General features: G+C 51.2%; 1 protein-coding gene across 4 annotated transcripts in view; it reads left to right on the top strand.

Moving 5' to 3' along the window:
• Window positions 1–15025, top strand: part of LOC143808842 (sterile alpha motif domain-containing protein 12-like) — a 40867-nt gene that overhangs the window by 18005 nt on the left and 7837 nt on the right. The window contains exon 1 of one of the 4 annotated variants that reach the window (XM_077291950.1): window positions 11660–11976. The exons of the other annotated variants lie outside the window; for them this stretch is intronic. The gene's annotated coding sequence lies outside the window, so the exon portion shown is untranslated. Of the gene's footprint in view, window positions 1–11659; window positions 11977–15025 lie in introns of those variants that run through there. 4 annotated transcript variants of the gene reach the window in all.

The following is a 15025-nucleotide window of genomic DNA, read 5'->3' as shown; positions in this document are numbered from 1 at the left end:
CACTTGTGTTTTCTGTGGGACGAGCTGACGTTTCTATCTAGTCACACTTGTGTTTTCTGTGGGACGAGCTGTCGTTTCTATCTAGTCACACTTGTGTTTTCTGCAGGATGAGCTGACGCTTCTATCTAGACACACTTGTGTTTTCTGGGGGACGAGCTGACGTTTCTATCTAGTCACACTTGTGTTTTCTGTGGGACGAGCTGACGCTTCTATCTAGTCACACTTGTGGTTTCAGTGGGACGAGCTGACGTTTCTATCTAGTCACACTTGTGTTTTCTGTGGGACGAGCTGACGTTTCTATCTAGTCACACTTGTGTTTTCTGCAGGATGAGCTGACGCTTCTATCTAGTCACACTTGTGTTTTCTGCAGGATGAGCTGACGTTTCTATCTAGTCACACTTGTGTTTTCTGGGGGACGAGCTGACGTTTCTATCTAGTCACACTTGTGTTTTCTGTGGGATGAGCTGTCGTTTCTATCTAGTCACACTTGTGTTTTCTGCAGGATGAGCTGACGCTTCTATCTAGACACACTTGTGTTTTCTGGGGGACGAGCTGACGTTTCTATCTAGTCACACTTGTGTTTTCTGTGGGACGAGCTGACGCTTCTATCTAGTCACACTTGTGGTTTCAGTGGGACGAGCTGACGTTTCTATGTAGTCACACTTGTGTTTTCTGTGGGACGAGCTGACGCTTCTATCTAGTCACACTTGTGGTTTCAGTGGGACGAGCTGACGTTTCTATCTAGTCACACTTGTGTTTTCTGTGGGACGAGCTGTCGTTTCTATCTAGTCACACTTGTGTTTTCTGTGGGACGAGCTGACGTTTCTATCTAGTCACACTTGTGTTTTCTGGGGGACGAGCTGACGTTTCTATCTAGTCACACTTGTGGTTTCAGTGGGACGAGCTGACGTTTCTATCTAGTCACACTTGTGTTTTCTGTGGGACGAGCTGACGCTTCTATCTAGTCACACTTGTGGTTTCAGTGGGACGAGCTGACGTTTCTATCTAGTCACACTTGTGTTTTCTGTGGGACGAGCTGTCGTTTCTATCTAGTCACACTTGTGTTTTCTGTGGGACGAGCTGAAGTTTCTATCTAGTCACACTTGTGTTTTCTGTGGGACGAGCTGACGCTTCTATCTAGTCACACTTGTGTTTTCTGCAGGATGAGCTGACGTTTCTATCTAGTCACACTTGTGTTTTCTGTGGGACGAGCTGTCGTTTCTATCTAGTCACACTTGTGTTTTCTGTGGGACGAGCTGACGTTTCTATCTAGTCACACTTGTGTTTTCTGTGGGACGAGCTGACGCTTCTATCTAGTCACACTTGTGTTTTCTGCAGGATGAGCTGACGTTTCTATCTAGTCACACTTGTGTTTTCTGCAGGATGAGCTGACGCTTCTATCTAGTCACACTTGTGTTTTCAGTGGGACGAGCTGATATTTCTATCTAGTCACACTTGTGTTTTCTGCAGGATGAGCTGACACTTCTATCTAGTCACACTTGTGTTTTCTGCAGGATGAGCTGACGTTTCTATCTAGTCACACTTGTGTTTTCTGCAGGATGAACTGACGCTTCTATCTAGTCACACTTGTGTTTTCAGTGGGACGAGCTGATATTTCTATCTAGTCACACTTGTGTTTTCTGCAGGATGAGCTGACACTTCTATCTAGTCACACTTGTGTTTTCAGTGGGACGAGCTGACGCTTCTATCTAGTCACACTTGTGTTTTCTGCAGGATGAGCTGACGTTTCTATCTAGTCACACTTGTGTTTTCAGTGGGACGAGCTGATATTTCTATCTAGTCACACTTGTGTTTTCTGCAGGATGAGCTGACGCTTCTATCTAGTCACACTTGTGTTTTCTGCGGGACGAGCTGTCGTTTCTATCTAGTCACACTTCTGTTTTCTGTGGGACGAGCTGACGCTTCTATCTAGACACACTTGTGTTTTCTGCAGGATGAGCTGACGTTTCTATCTAGTCACACTTGTGTTTTCTGCAGGATGAGCTGACGCTTCTTTCTAGTCACGCTTGTGTTTTCTGCAGGATGAGCTGACGTTTCTATCTAGTCACACTTCTGTTTTCTGTGGGACGAGCTGACGCTTCTATCTAGTCACACTTGTGTTTTCTGCAGGATGAGCTGACGTTTCTATCTAGTCACACTTGTGTTTTCTGCAGGACGAGCTGACGCTTCTATCTAGTCACACTTGTGTTTTCTGCAGGATGAGCTGACGCTTCTATCTAGTGACACTTGTGTTTTCTGCAGGATGAGCTGACGCTTCTATCTAGACACACTTGTGGTTTCTGTGGGACGAGCTGACGTTTCTATCTAGTCACACTTGTGTTTTCTGTGGGATGAGCTGACGTTTCTATCTAGACACACTTGTGTTTTCTGCGGGATGAGCTGACGTTTCTATCTAGTCACACTTGTGTTTTCTGCAGGACGAGCTGACGCTTCTATCTAGTCACACTTGTGTTTTCTGCAGGATGAGCTGACGCTTCTATCTAGTAACACTTGTGTTTTCTGCAGGACGAGCTGACGCTTCTATCTAGTCACACTTGTGTTTTCTGCCGGAGGAGCTGACGTTTCTATCTAGTCACACTTGTGTTTTCTGCGGGAGGAGCTGATGTTTCTATCTAGTCACACTTGTGTTTTCTGTGGGACGAGCTGATATTTCTATCTAGTCACACTTGTGTTTTCTGCAGGATGAGCTGACGCTTCTATCTAGTGACACTTGTGTTTTCTGCAGGATGAGCTGACGCTTCTATCTAGACACACTTGTGGTTTCTGTGGGACGAGCTGACGTTTCTATCTAGTCACACTTGTGTTTTCTGTGGGACGAGCTGACGTTTCTATCTAGTCACACTTGTGTTTTCTGCAGGATGAGCTGACGCTTCTATCTAGTCACACTTGTGTTTTCTGCAGGATGAGCTGACGCTTCTATCTAGTGACACTTGTGTTTTCTGCAGGATGAGCTGACGCTTCTATCTAGACACACTTGTGGTTTCTGTGGGACGAGCTGACGTTTCTATCTAGTCACACTTGTGTTTTCTGCAGGATGAGCTGACGCTTCTTTCTAGTCACGCTTGTGTTTTCTGCAGGATGAGCTGACGTTTCTATCTAGTCACACTTCTGTTTTCTGTGGGACGAGCTGACGCTTCTATCTAGTCACACTTGTGTTTTCTGCAGGATGAGCTGACGTTTCTATCTAGTCACACTTGTGTTTTCTGCAGGACGAGCTGACGCTTCTATCTAGTCACACTTGTGTTTTCTGCAGGATGAGCTGACGCTTCTATCTAGTGACACTTGTGTTTTCTGCAGGATGAGCTGACGCTTCTATCTAGACACACTTGTGGTTTCTGTGGGACGAGCTGACGTTTCTATCTAGTCACACTTGTGTTTTCTGTGGGATGAGCTGACGTTTCTATCTAGACACACTTGTGTTTTCTGCGGGATGAGCTGACGTTTCTATCTAGTCACACTTGTGTTTTCTGCAGGACGAGCTGACGCTTCTATCTAGTCACACTTGTGTTTTCTGCAGGATGAGCTGACGCTTCTATCTAGTAACACTTGTGTTTTCTGCAGGACGAGCTGACGCTTCTATCTAGTCACACTTGTGTTTTCTGCCGGAGGAGCTGACGTTTCTATCTAGTCACACTTGTGTTTTCTGCGGGAGGAGCTGATGTTTCTATCTAGTCACACTTGTGTTTTCTGTGGGACGAGCTGATATTTCTATCTAGTCACACTTGTGTTTTCTGCAGGATGAGCTGACGCTTCTATCTAGTGACACTTGTGTTTTCTGCAGGATGAGCTGACGCTTCTATCTAGACACACTTGTGGTTTCTGTGGGACGAGCTGACGTTTCTATCTAGTCACACTTGTGTTTTCTGTGGGACGAGCTGACGTTTCTATCTAGTCACACTTGTGTTTTCTGCAGGATGAGCTGACGCTTCTATCTAGTCACACTTGTGTTTTCTGCAGGATGAGCTGACGCTTCTATCTAGTGACACTTGTGTTTTCTGCAGGATGAGCTGACGCTTCTATCTAGACACACTTGTGGTTTCTGTGGGACGAGCTGACGTTTCTATCTAGTCACACTTGTGTTTTCTGTGGGACGAGCTGACGTTTCTATCTAGTCACACTTGTGTTTTCTGCCGGATGAGCTGACGTTTCTATCTAGACACACTTGTGTTTTCTGTGGGACGAGCTGACGCTTCTATCTAGTGACACTTGTGTTTTCTGCCGGATGAGCTGACGTTTCTATCTAGTCACACTTGTGTTTTCTGTGGGACGAGCTGACGCTTCTATCTAGACACACTTGTGTTTTCTGCAGGATGAGCTGACGTTTCTATCTAGTCACACTTGTGTTTTCTGCAGGATGAGCTGACGCTTCTGTAGGGGACAGGGACCTGGTGAGCTGTGCAGACGGGTGGAACCATTGTTGCCGGGAGTCGGGGTTCCGGGGGACGGATTTGAGGGGCGCATGGGAAGCCAGGCTCATGTGACAGGAGGCAGAGTGACGCAGGGAGAGGAAAGGATAAAAAGCAAAACGCGCGAAAGCAGGGGCAGAGAAGCGCGGGAAATCTCTGAGGAGAGGAAACTGCAGCGCAGTTGTTGTGTGTGTGCAGGCCGCAGTGAGACTCGCTGGAAGCAGGGGGAAAACGTGCAACAGACACTGCGGGCAATTACCAGAGCCCCCAAAAAGAGGCGCATTCGTCGTCAGCGACCCCCCAGGCAGAGGGGTAGTGCTGATCAGCTCAGGGACAGTATTACCGCGCTCCCCGGGAGCATCTTGCCACCGAGTGCTCCGGGTCCTCCTGGGTTTTTCTTAGCTGTGACTGATACTGATGATTCTGCTAATTCTCCTCAAAAAGACTCCTCTCTGGACGTGGAAACTGTTACCCCGGATCAACGTCCGCCTGCGGGAGGTAACGCAGCACCGCAAAAGACATTCTGGACTCGAATCTACACCTGGGCTCGACGTCGGAGGACACCGCCTTCCCTCACCACTAGGACTACGTCGCTGACGGAGCCTCACCACCGGGACTACATCGCTGAAACAGCACTGATAAGTGAACGTTGTTGACTTTACCTTAGTAGGGGAGGTACTAGTAAGGCGCTGCCGCGTTCTTCGGGTATAGTTCAGGCCTCCTATATAGTAGATAGGATTTACTGTGATATTGTAGACTTGTACTTAAGTTCCCTGCGTGGAAAACTGTTGTTATCTTTTTGGTTGGAAGTTAAAAGAAAAGTTAAAAACGCTGTTTGCTTTCTGGCTCCCATTTGTCCCTGCATCCTTCTTTATCTGCGGTCTCTACATTTGGCGTAGTCGGCAGGATGCAGGATCCAAAGAGGGAGCCAGAATATACGGAGGATGGGGCTGGGCCGAGAGCGTCTCTCTCATTGGGGGCCATGTTGAATAACCTGCCCAAGTTTAATGGGAGCAACATGTTGTGGAGTTGGACTGAAAGGATGCGGGGGCTGCTGAGGATGCATCCTATGACCCCGGCCCTGGAAGCAGAGGTGGCCATTATGGCCTTAGATGGAGAGGCCCGAGATTCAGTGATGTTGAGACCCCCCACAGAGCGGAATACTTTTACCGGGGTGTTAAATGTGTTAGAGGGGACGCACGGGGATCCCACCGTCGTGGGAGAGCTGCGGGCCCGGTTGTTTGGACGGCGACAAAAAGAAGGCGAGACTGTCACTCAGTACATGAATGCTCTGCAAGAGCTAAACATTGCAATCGTGCGGAAAGATGGTATGGGGATGGGACATGTTGACGTGACCCTGCGCGACCAACTGGTGACGGGACTGCGAGATGAGTTGACCAAACAGGCTCTACGTGAACGAGTGCAGGTCGACCCGCGCCTGACTTTCTCCGACATAGGCAATGAGGCCCGCACCCGGGAGCAAGAGAGGGGGGTGACGGTCCTGACAGGAGAGACTCGGGTTATCCAGACCGCTGCACCAGGAGGGGGTGAGCCGTCGTGGGTTCAGGAGATGCGGCAGGAGCTCAAACAAATCAGAGACGAACTGGCTGAAGTTAAAAAGAATGCGCGAAGCCCAAGGGAGCTACCCCGGGGGCAAGGGTCTGGGAGTCCAGCTCGTGGCGCTCGTCCAGGATATTATCCGGTCCCCGGTGCTTGCTATGGTTGCGGGGAGGCAGGACATTTCGCACGGGAGTGCCCCCGGAGAGGGAGGGCCTCGTCCCGTCAGGCGTTAAACTAGAGGGCTCCGAGCTAAGGGGACGACGCTCGGAGCCAGAGTCCCCGCGGATGGGTGGTGAAAGTCCCGGAAATTTGGTTGCCAGCTGCCCCCTGGTTTGGGAGAGTTTGAAGGGCGGGCTGTCCGTTGTCTGGTGGACACCGGGTCCCAAGTCACGACTATGCCCGAGGCTTATTTTAGAAAACACTTCCCTTTGACAGTCAGACCCCAATGGGGTCCCGTAATTCGGTTACAGGCCGCCAATCAGCTGCCCATCCCAGTGGAAGGGGTCACCTGGATGCAAATATCTTTATGTGGGAAGGACCTGGGCCGCCGGGGGGTTGTGTTAACACAGGGAGATCCCGGCCCACAACATACTGTGACCTTGGGGATGAACGTATTGAAAGATTTTGGCAGTTTTCTGTTAGGGGAGACTACGCAAGAGACACTCAATCAGTGGGGGACCAGTACACCTCAGGGCTCCGTGTTCAGACAGTTAGTGAGGGAAGTCCGGGTACAAGAGACCTGTCAGGAGGGAGACATACTAGGGAGAGTAATTACTTCCCCGACAGCAAAGGTGACGTTCCCCCCAGGACAGACTGTTATATCCCTGCCCATATGAGCTCGCATCCCTCTAGAAGGAGTACAAGTACAGATTGAGCCCACCTTTACATCCCCTTTGCCCACAGGACTGCTGGTGGCCCGATCCCTGGCTACTGTTAAAAATGGGGCCGTACCAGTGCGATGTGTGAATGTGGACGAACACGATGTCGTGCTACGGGTCCGAAGTGAGATGGCCAAAGTGTTACGACCTTTAGAAGTGATGCCCCCTCCAGATACTTTGCAGTTAACGGTGGATTCCCCTGATCCCTGGATGGTCAGTGTCCGGTCTACGCAGGATCCTGAGCCAATAGCGTTTCGAAAGGGTCAAACTATTCTGGAGCACATGCGGACGGAATTGTCGGGCCTGGATCCATCACAGATCTCACAAGTGCAGCGACTCATTGGACATTATGCTAAAGTGTTCGCACAACACGAAGATGATTTTGGCTGTACCACGGCCATCGAACATGGAATTCCGACCGGAGATACAGTGCCCATCAGGGAGCGGTACAGACAGATTCCCCCGCAGATGTACCAGGAAGTAAAGACGTTGTTAGGCCAGATGCTACAAAAGGGAGTGATCCGCGAGAGTCAGAGCCCGTGGGCTGCCCCGATCGTGCTGGTGCGGAAAAAGGACGGCACGCTCCGGTTCTGTGTGGACTATCGTAAGCTAAATGCATGCACCGTCCGAGACTCTTATCCACTTCCCCGTATCGAGGAGTCTCTCTCCGTGCTGGGTCGGGCCAAATATTTTTCCACCTTAGACCTAGCCAGCGGATACTGGCAGGTCCCGATGACAGAAGCAGATCGTCCTAAGACAGCGTTTATCCTTCCCATGGGACTATTCGAGTTCAATCGAATGCCGTTTGGGCTGGCCAACGCTCCAGGCACCTTCCAACGATTAATGGAGCGGTGTCTGGGGGATTTGAACTTCGAGGCCACTCTCATTTATCTGGATGACATCATCATCTATGCTCCAACATTCGAGGAACATCTGTGCCGACTGGAGCAGGTACTAGACCGGTTGCTGAAATACGGGCTTAAGGTGAAGCCCCAGAAGTGTCACTTGTTCCGGGAACAGATCGAGTACCTGGGGCATGTGGTGTCCGCCGAAGGAGTCCGGCCATCGCAGGAGAAGATTGCCGCAATCCAGGAGTGGCCCACACCGGAGACCGCCAAGGATGTACGGGCGTTCTTGGGCCTCGCTGGGTACTACCGGCGCTTCGTGAAGAACTTTGCTCGCCGGTCTCACAATCTACAAGTCCTGCTGAAAGGAAGCTCCCCCAAGGAACGGGGAAAGAAGATACAATGGCAGGAGCCACAAGAAGCAGCGTTCCGGGACTTGAAGACAGCTCTCATGGAGCCGCCGGTGTTGGCTTATGCGGACTTTTCGCAACCGTTCATCCTACACACCGACGGCAGCTCTCAGGGATTGGGGGCTGTGTTGTCTCAGGTTCAGGATGGGCGGGAGAGAGTGATCGCCTATGCGAGTCGGTCTCTTCATGACTCTGAGTTGAACCCGGACAATTACAGTTCTTTCAAGGTGGAGCTGCTGGCCGTGGTGTGGGCTATGACGGAGCGGTTCGCTGAGTACCTGGCCGGTTCCGAGGTGCTGATACGCACGGATAACAACCCATTGGCACATCTGGAAAATGCGAAATTGGGTGCCCTGGAACAGCGCTGGGTAGCCCGGATGGCCAAGTACAGATACCGTATCCTCTACAAGCGAGGAGCGGAGAATGTTCATGCTGACGCGTTATCTCGTCTGCGGAAGAACCCCCCAAGAACTAACCGAGATGAGGAGCTGGAGGGAGAAGAAATCCCCTACGCCATCGGGGGCGCTGCTCGGACGGCTGTGAGCCGGGAACAGACCGGGAACGGAACGGCTACAGGACTGTTGGTTCAGAGTCGGGACGAATGGATACGGCTGCAACAGGAAGACCAGGAACTAGCTCCATTGCGACAGTGGATAACGAATGGCCTATTGCCCGTGAGAACCCCTGGACAAACTCTCCCGTCCGACCTGAACCTTCTTCTGCGGCAGTGGGAGCGCCTAACTCTTCAGGACGGGCTCTTATGCCACTTAACCATGGCTCAGGCAGATTCCGAGCCGACCTGGCAGATGGTCTTACCAGGGCCCGTGGTGGCCGCAGTTGCTAAAGAAGCTCATGAGTCCGGGGCACACTTCGGAGTGAAGAGGACGTTTAAGTGGCTGCAAACTCGGTTCTATCATCCTCGGCTGCTTGCGGAAGTACAAACTGCCTGTAGACAATGTCGACAATGTGAGCTAACCAAGTCACCGGAGGAAAGGGCGCCTGTGCAGAGCATCACGACGTCTGCCCCTTTTGAAGTATTAATGATAGACTACATTACCATTGGAGCAGCGCATCAAGGCTACGAACACTGCCTCGTTATGGTAGATCATTTTTCAAAATTCGCGGTAGTCACCCCTACCCGTGATCAGACAGCTGAGTCGGCGGCGAGCGCTATCTGTAAGAACTTTATTCAAGTTTACGGCTGTCCGAGGCGAATACATTCGGATCAAGGCGCCTGTTTCTTGGGCAAAGTCATGGAAGAGCTGCATCGCCTCTACGGCATTGATAAGTCACGCACCACACCGTATCACCCCCAGGGAAATGGGGCTTGTGAGCGGTTTAACCGGACTTTGCTTCAAATGCTGCGTGCGCTAGAACAAGATCAGAAGGCCCGCTGGCCGGAGTATGTGTCTGACCTAGTGTGGGTCTACAACAATAGAGTTCATCAAGTCACAGGACGCACCCCGTATGAAGTGGTCTTTGGGCGCCCAGGAAAAGGCATGACAGATCTGGAACTGTCTTCGGAGGAAGAAGGCCCCCGAACAGGGATGGCTTCGTGGGTGCGTGATCATCGGCATCGGCTGCAGACCTTACACCGACTGGTACACACTCGAATTCGGGAAGTGGAGCATCGGAGCACCCCTACAGCAAAACCCCCAGAGTTCCGGCCAGGTGATCGAGTACTCGTTCGAGAGCAAAGACCGCAAAACAAGTTAGACCATCGTTGGGAAAAAACACCCTATCGGGTGCTTCGCCGTATAGACCCGCATGGACCTGTATATGAAGTGCAGTCTGAGGCCCCCGGAAGTACAGGTACTCGCATTCTTCATCGCAACATGCTCCGGTTGTGTCGCTCTGTTGACTCGGACACCCCGGAATCCGCAATCAGGGAAGAGCCACCTACGACTGAGTCCCCCAACAACCATTGGTGGGATGAAGAAGATGATGAAGAAGAAGAACGGCGTCAAAATACTCCCCCTATCTCGACTACTACACTACCCCTGACCAGTCACCCTTCCGCTGACGACATTCCCCCTACACAAGGACCCGAGCCACGACGTTCTGAACGTTCTACTGCCGGTAGACCCCCAACTCGCTACAGTCCTGACTTACACACTAGACAGACCCAAGTGTGGAACAACCCGTCAGGTGGGCGACCTGTCAGTGCGAAGGCCTCGCCCGGGGACTGGCGAGCATACAGGGTGGGGGAATGTAGGGGACAGGGACCTGGTGAGCTGTGCAGATGGGTGGAACCATTGTTGCCGGGAGTCGGGGTTCCGGGGGACGGATTTGAGGGGCGCATGGGAAGCCAGGCTCATGTGACAGGAGGCAGAGTGACGCAGGGAGAGGAAAGGATAAAAAGCAAAACGCGCGAAAGCAGGGGCAGAGAAGCGCGGGAAATCTCTGAGGAGAGGAAACTGCAGCGCAGTTGTTGTGTGTGTGCAGGCCGCAGTGAGACTCGCTGGAAGCAGGGGGAAAACGTGCAACAGACACTGCGGGCAATTACCAGAGCCCCCAAAAAGAGGCGCATTCGTCGTCAGCGACCCCCCAGGCAGAGGGGTAGTGCTGATCAGCTCAGGGACAGTATTACCGCGCTCCCCGGGAGCATCTTGCCACCGAGTGCTCCGGGTCCTCCTGGGTTTTTCTTAGCTGTGACTGATACTGATGATTCTGCTAATTCTCCTCAAAAAGACTCCTCTCTGGACGTGGAAACTGTTACCCCGGATCAACGTCCGCCTGCGGGAGGTAACGCAGCACCGCAAAAGACATTCTGGACTCGAATCTACACCTGGGCTCGACGTCGGAGGACACCGCCTTCCCTCACCACTAGGACTACGTCGCTGACGGAGCCTCACCACCGGGACTACATCGCTGAAACAGCACTGATAAGTGAACGTTGTTGACTTTACCTTAGTAGGGGAGGTACTAGTAAGGCGCTGCCGCGTTCTTCGGGTATAGTTCAGGCCTCCTATATAGTAGATAGGATTTACTGTGATATTGTAGACTTGTACTTAAGTTCCCTGCGTGGAAAACTGTTATCTTTTTGGTTGGAAGTTAAAAGAAAAGTTAAAAACACTGTTTGCTTTCTGGCTCCCATTTGTCCCTGCATCCTTCTTTATCTGCGGTCTCTACACTTCTATCTAGACACACTTGTGGTTTCTGTGGGACGAGCTGACGTTTCTATCTAGTGACACTTGTGTTTTCTGCAGGATGAGCTGACGCTTCTATCTAGACACACTTGTGGTTTCTGTGGGACGAGCTGAAGTTTCTATCTAGTCACACTTGTGTTTTCTGTGGGTCGAGCTGACGTTTCTATCTAGTCACACTTGTGGTTTCAGTGGGACGAGCTGATATTTCTATCTAGTCACACTTGTGTTTTCTGCCGGATGAGCTGACGTTTCTATCTAGTCACACTTGTGTTTTCTGCCGGATGAGCTGACGCTTCTATCTAGCCACACTTGTGTTTTCTGCGGGATCCGATCAGTGGGGCGTTCACACGGGGCAGAGATGGGGAACATGTATAGGAGATCTTGTGCCAATCATGGCCGTGTAATTATCTGTATCTTCATCTGTGAACCTGGCACTGGTCGCTGCTGCTGCTGCTGCTACAACGGTTCCTCCCACGAGGGAAACATTTTTGTGAAAATACCGGAAGGCTTGTGGAAAAGCTGAGGATGGATCAGCGAGGAGGAGAGAAGAGCGGCCACCATCTCCAGATGGTCTGTGTATCCTGAGTGCCACAGGGACTCTGAAGACACGAGCCAAGGAACTGTCTGTACCCTGCTCTGTACTCTGACCCTGAGGAATCAATCATTCACCAACCAGGACCCTGTGAGAGCCACAGACACTGTAACAGGTGAGAGCAAGTGCAAGGGTGCAGGCTGTGTACCAGCCCAGGGAGTGAGTGAGTGAGAGTGCAGGGGGCACACGGGGGAGTGCGTGAGGGTGCAAGGGGCTATGGTGGAGCGGGTGAGAGTGCAGGGGGCATACGGGGGAGTCTGAGGGTGCAGGGGGCATACTGGGATGTTGTGGGGTGCAGGCGGTGTACCTGGGAGTGCATGAGGGTGCAGGGGGCATACAGAGGAGTGCGTGAGGGTGCAGGCGGTGTACCTGGGAGTGTGTGAAGGTGCATCTCCCAGTTTCCCCCTCGGGCTGGATTTTCTTCTTTGAAGCCTGCACACTCAGGATTTCCCTCCTGCCTCATTAGATACTTTTCCACCTTTACATGGATTTAGAGGCCAGTCAGCCCTTATTAATAAATGCCGCTAACCTGGTGCCCCCCAGAACTTCTGTCCAGTGCTACCCCCCATTGGAGGCCCCTCATATACAGCTCTGGCAAAAATTAAGAGACCACTGCAGAATGTTCAGTTTGTCTGATTTTTCGCTTTGTATTTTTGAGTAAAATGTAAATTGTTCTTTTATTCTATAAACTACTGACCACATGTCTCCGAAGTTCCAAGCAATACATTTTGTATTTATTTTCTGAAAATAAGAAATGGTCAAAATAACAAAAAAAGCCGTGCTTGCAGACCTCAAATAATGCAAAGAAAACAAGGTCATAATCATTTAGAAACAATAATACTAATGTTTTACCTCAGGAAGAGTTCAGAAATCAATATTTTGTGGAATAACCATGATTGTTAATCCCAGGTTTCATGCGTCTTGGCAGCTTTCCACCAGTCTCTCACACTGCTCCTGGGTGACCTTATGCTGCTTCTGGTACAATAATGTCAGCAGTTCTTCTTTGTTTTATGGCTTGTGACTAGGGTTGAGCGACTTTTATTTTTATAGGATCGGGTCGGGTTTCACGAAACCCGACTTTCTCAAAAGTCGGGTCGAGTGAAATCGGCCGATCCTATAAAAAAGTCGGGGTCGGCCGAAACACGAAACCCAATGCAGTGCAATGGGATACTATGGTTCCCAGGGTCTGAAGGAGAGGAAACTCTCCTTCAGGCCCTGGGATCCATATTTAAGTGTAAAATAAAGAATTAAAATAAAAAATATTGATATATTCACCTCTCCGACGCAGCCTGGACATCGCCGCTGGTAACCAGCATCTTCCGTTCCTAAGAATGGCGCTTGAAAGACCTTTCGATGACGTCACGGCTTGTGATTGGTTGCGGCCGCCCACGTGACCGCTCAGCGACCAATCACAAAGCCGTGACGTAATTTTCAGGTCCTAAATTCCTCATTCTAGGAATTTAGGACATGAGAATTACGTCACGGCTTTTGATTGGTCGCTGAGCGGTCACGTGGGCCGCCGCGACCAATCACAAGCCGTGACGTCATCGAAAGGTCCTTCACGTGAAGGGACCGCAGGTAAAGAAGGATGCAGGGACAAAAAGGAGCCAGAAAGCAAGTAACGTTTTTAACTTTCCTTTAACTTCCAACCCAACAAAGATGACAACCGTTTTCCACGCAGGGAACTAAAATACAAGTTCACAATTTCACAGTAAATCCTATCTACTATTTGGGCGCCTTGAACTATACCCGCGGAACGCGACAGCGCCTCACTAGCGACCCCCTAACAAGTCAAAGTCAACAAAGTTCACTTATCAGCGCCGTTTCAGCGATGCAGTCCTGATGGTGAAGCTCCGTCGGCGACGTAGTCCTGATGGTGAAGCTCCGTCAGCGACGTAGTCCTGATGGCGGGGGAAGGAGGTGTCCTCCGTCGACGGGCCCAGGTGCAAATGCGAGTCCAGAATGTCTGTTGCGGTGCTGCGTCACCCCCTGCAGGCGGACGTTGGTCCGGGGTAACAGTTTCCAAGTCCAAAGAGGAGTCTTTTCGAGGAGAATTAGCGGAGTAATCCGTATCAGTGACAGCTGAGACAAACCCAGGAGGGACCGGAGCAGTTTCCGGCAAGATACTCCCGGGGAGCGCGGTAATACTGTCCCGGAGATGATCAGCGCTACCCCTCTGCTTTGGGGGTCGCTGACGACGGTTGCGCCGCTTTCTGGGGGCTCTGGTAATTGTCCGCAGCGTCGGCTGCACGTTCTCCCCGTTTCCAGCAAGTCTCACTGCGGCCTGCACACACACGACAACTGCGCTGCAGTTCCCCCTCCTCAGAGTTTTCCCGCGCTTTTTCCTTAATCCACCCCTCTCCCTGCGTCACTCTGTCTCCTGTCACCTCCGCCTGGCTTCTCTTCCGCCCTTTAAATCCGTCCCCCGGAACCCCGACTCCCGGCAACAATGGTTCCACCCGTCTGTACGGCTCGCCAGATCCCCGTCCCCTACACACGCGCTCATTCTTAAGAAGGAAGGCTGCCGGAAAGAAGCCGAGGGTGAGTATATTCCTATTAGGTACATACTCACCCTCGGACGCGCCCTGCTTCTTTCCGGCAGCCTTCCTTCTTAAGAATGAGCGCGTGAAGGACCTTTCGATGACGTCACGGCTTGTGATTGGTCGCGGCGGCCCACGTGACCGCTCAGCGACCAATCAAAAGCCGTGACGTAATTCTCATGTCCTAAATTCCTAGAATGAGGAATTTAGGACCTGAAAATTACGTCACGGCTTTGTGATTGGTCGCTGAGCGGTCACGTGGGCGGCCACGACCAATCACAAGCCGTGACGTCATCGAAAGGTCTTTCAAGCGCCATTCTTAGGAACGGAAGATGCCGGTTACCAGCGGCGATGTCCAGGCTGCGTCGGAGAGGTGAGTATATCAATATTTTTTATTTTAATTCTTTATTTTACACTTAAATGTGGATTCCGATACCGATTTCCGATATCGGAACTCGGTATCGGAATTCCGATACCAGATTCAGAAGATCGCCGACCTCATGGCCGACCCCACACAGGGGTCGGGTCGGGTTTCATGAAACCCGACTTTGCCAAAAGTCGGTGACTTCTGAAAATGGCCGACCCGTTTCGCTCAACCCTACTTGTGACTATCCATCATCCTCA

This window comes from Ranitomeya variabilis, chromosome 2, assembly GCF_051348905.1.
Source record: "Ranitomeya variabilis isolate aRanVar5 chromosome 2, aRanVar5.hap1, whole genome shotgun sequence".
Classification (NCBI taxonomy): domain Eukaryota; kingdom Metazoa; phylum Chordata; class Amphibia; order Anura; family Dendrobatidae; genus Ranitomeya; species Ranitomeya variabilis.
Note: the sequence above shows the minus strand (reverse complement) of the source record. Positions and strands in the feature narration are given on the sequence as shown.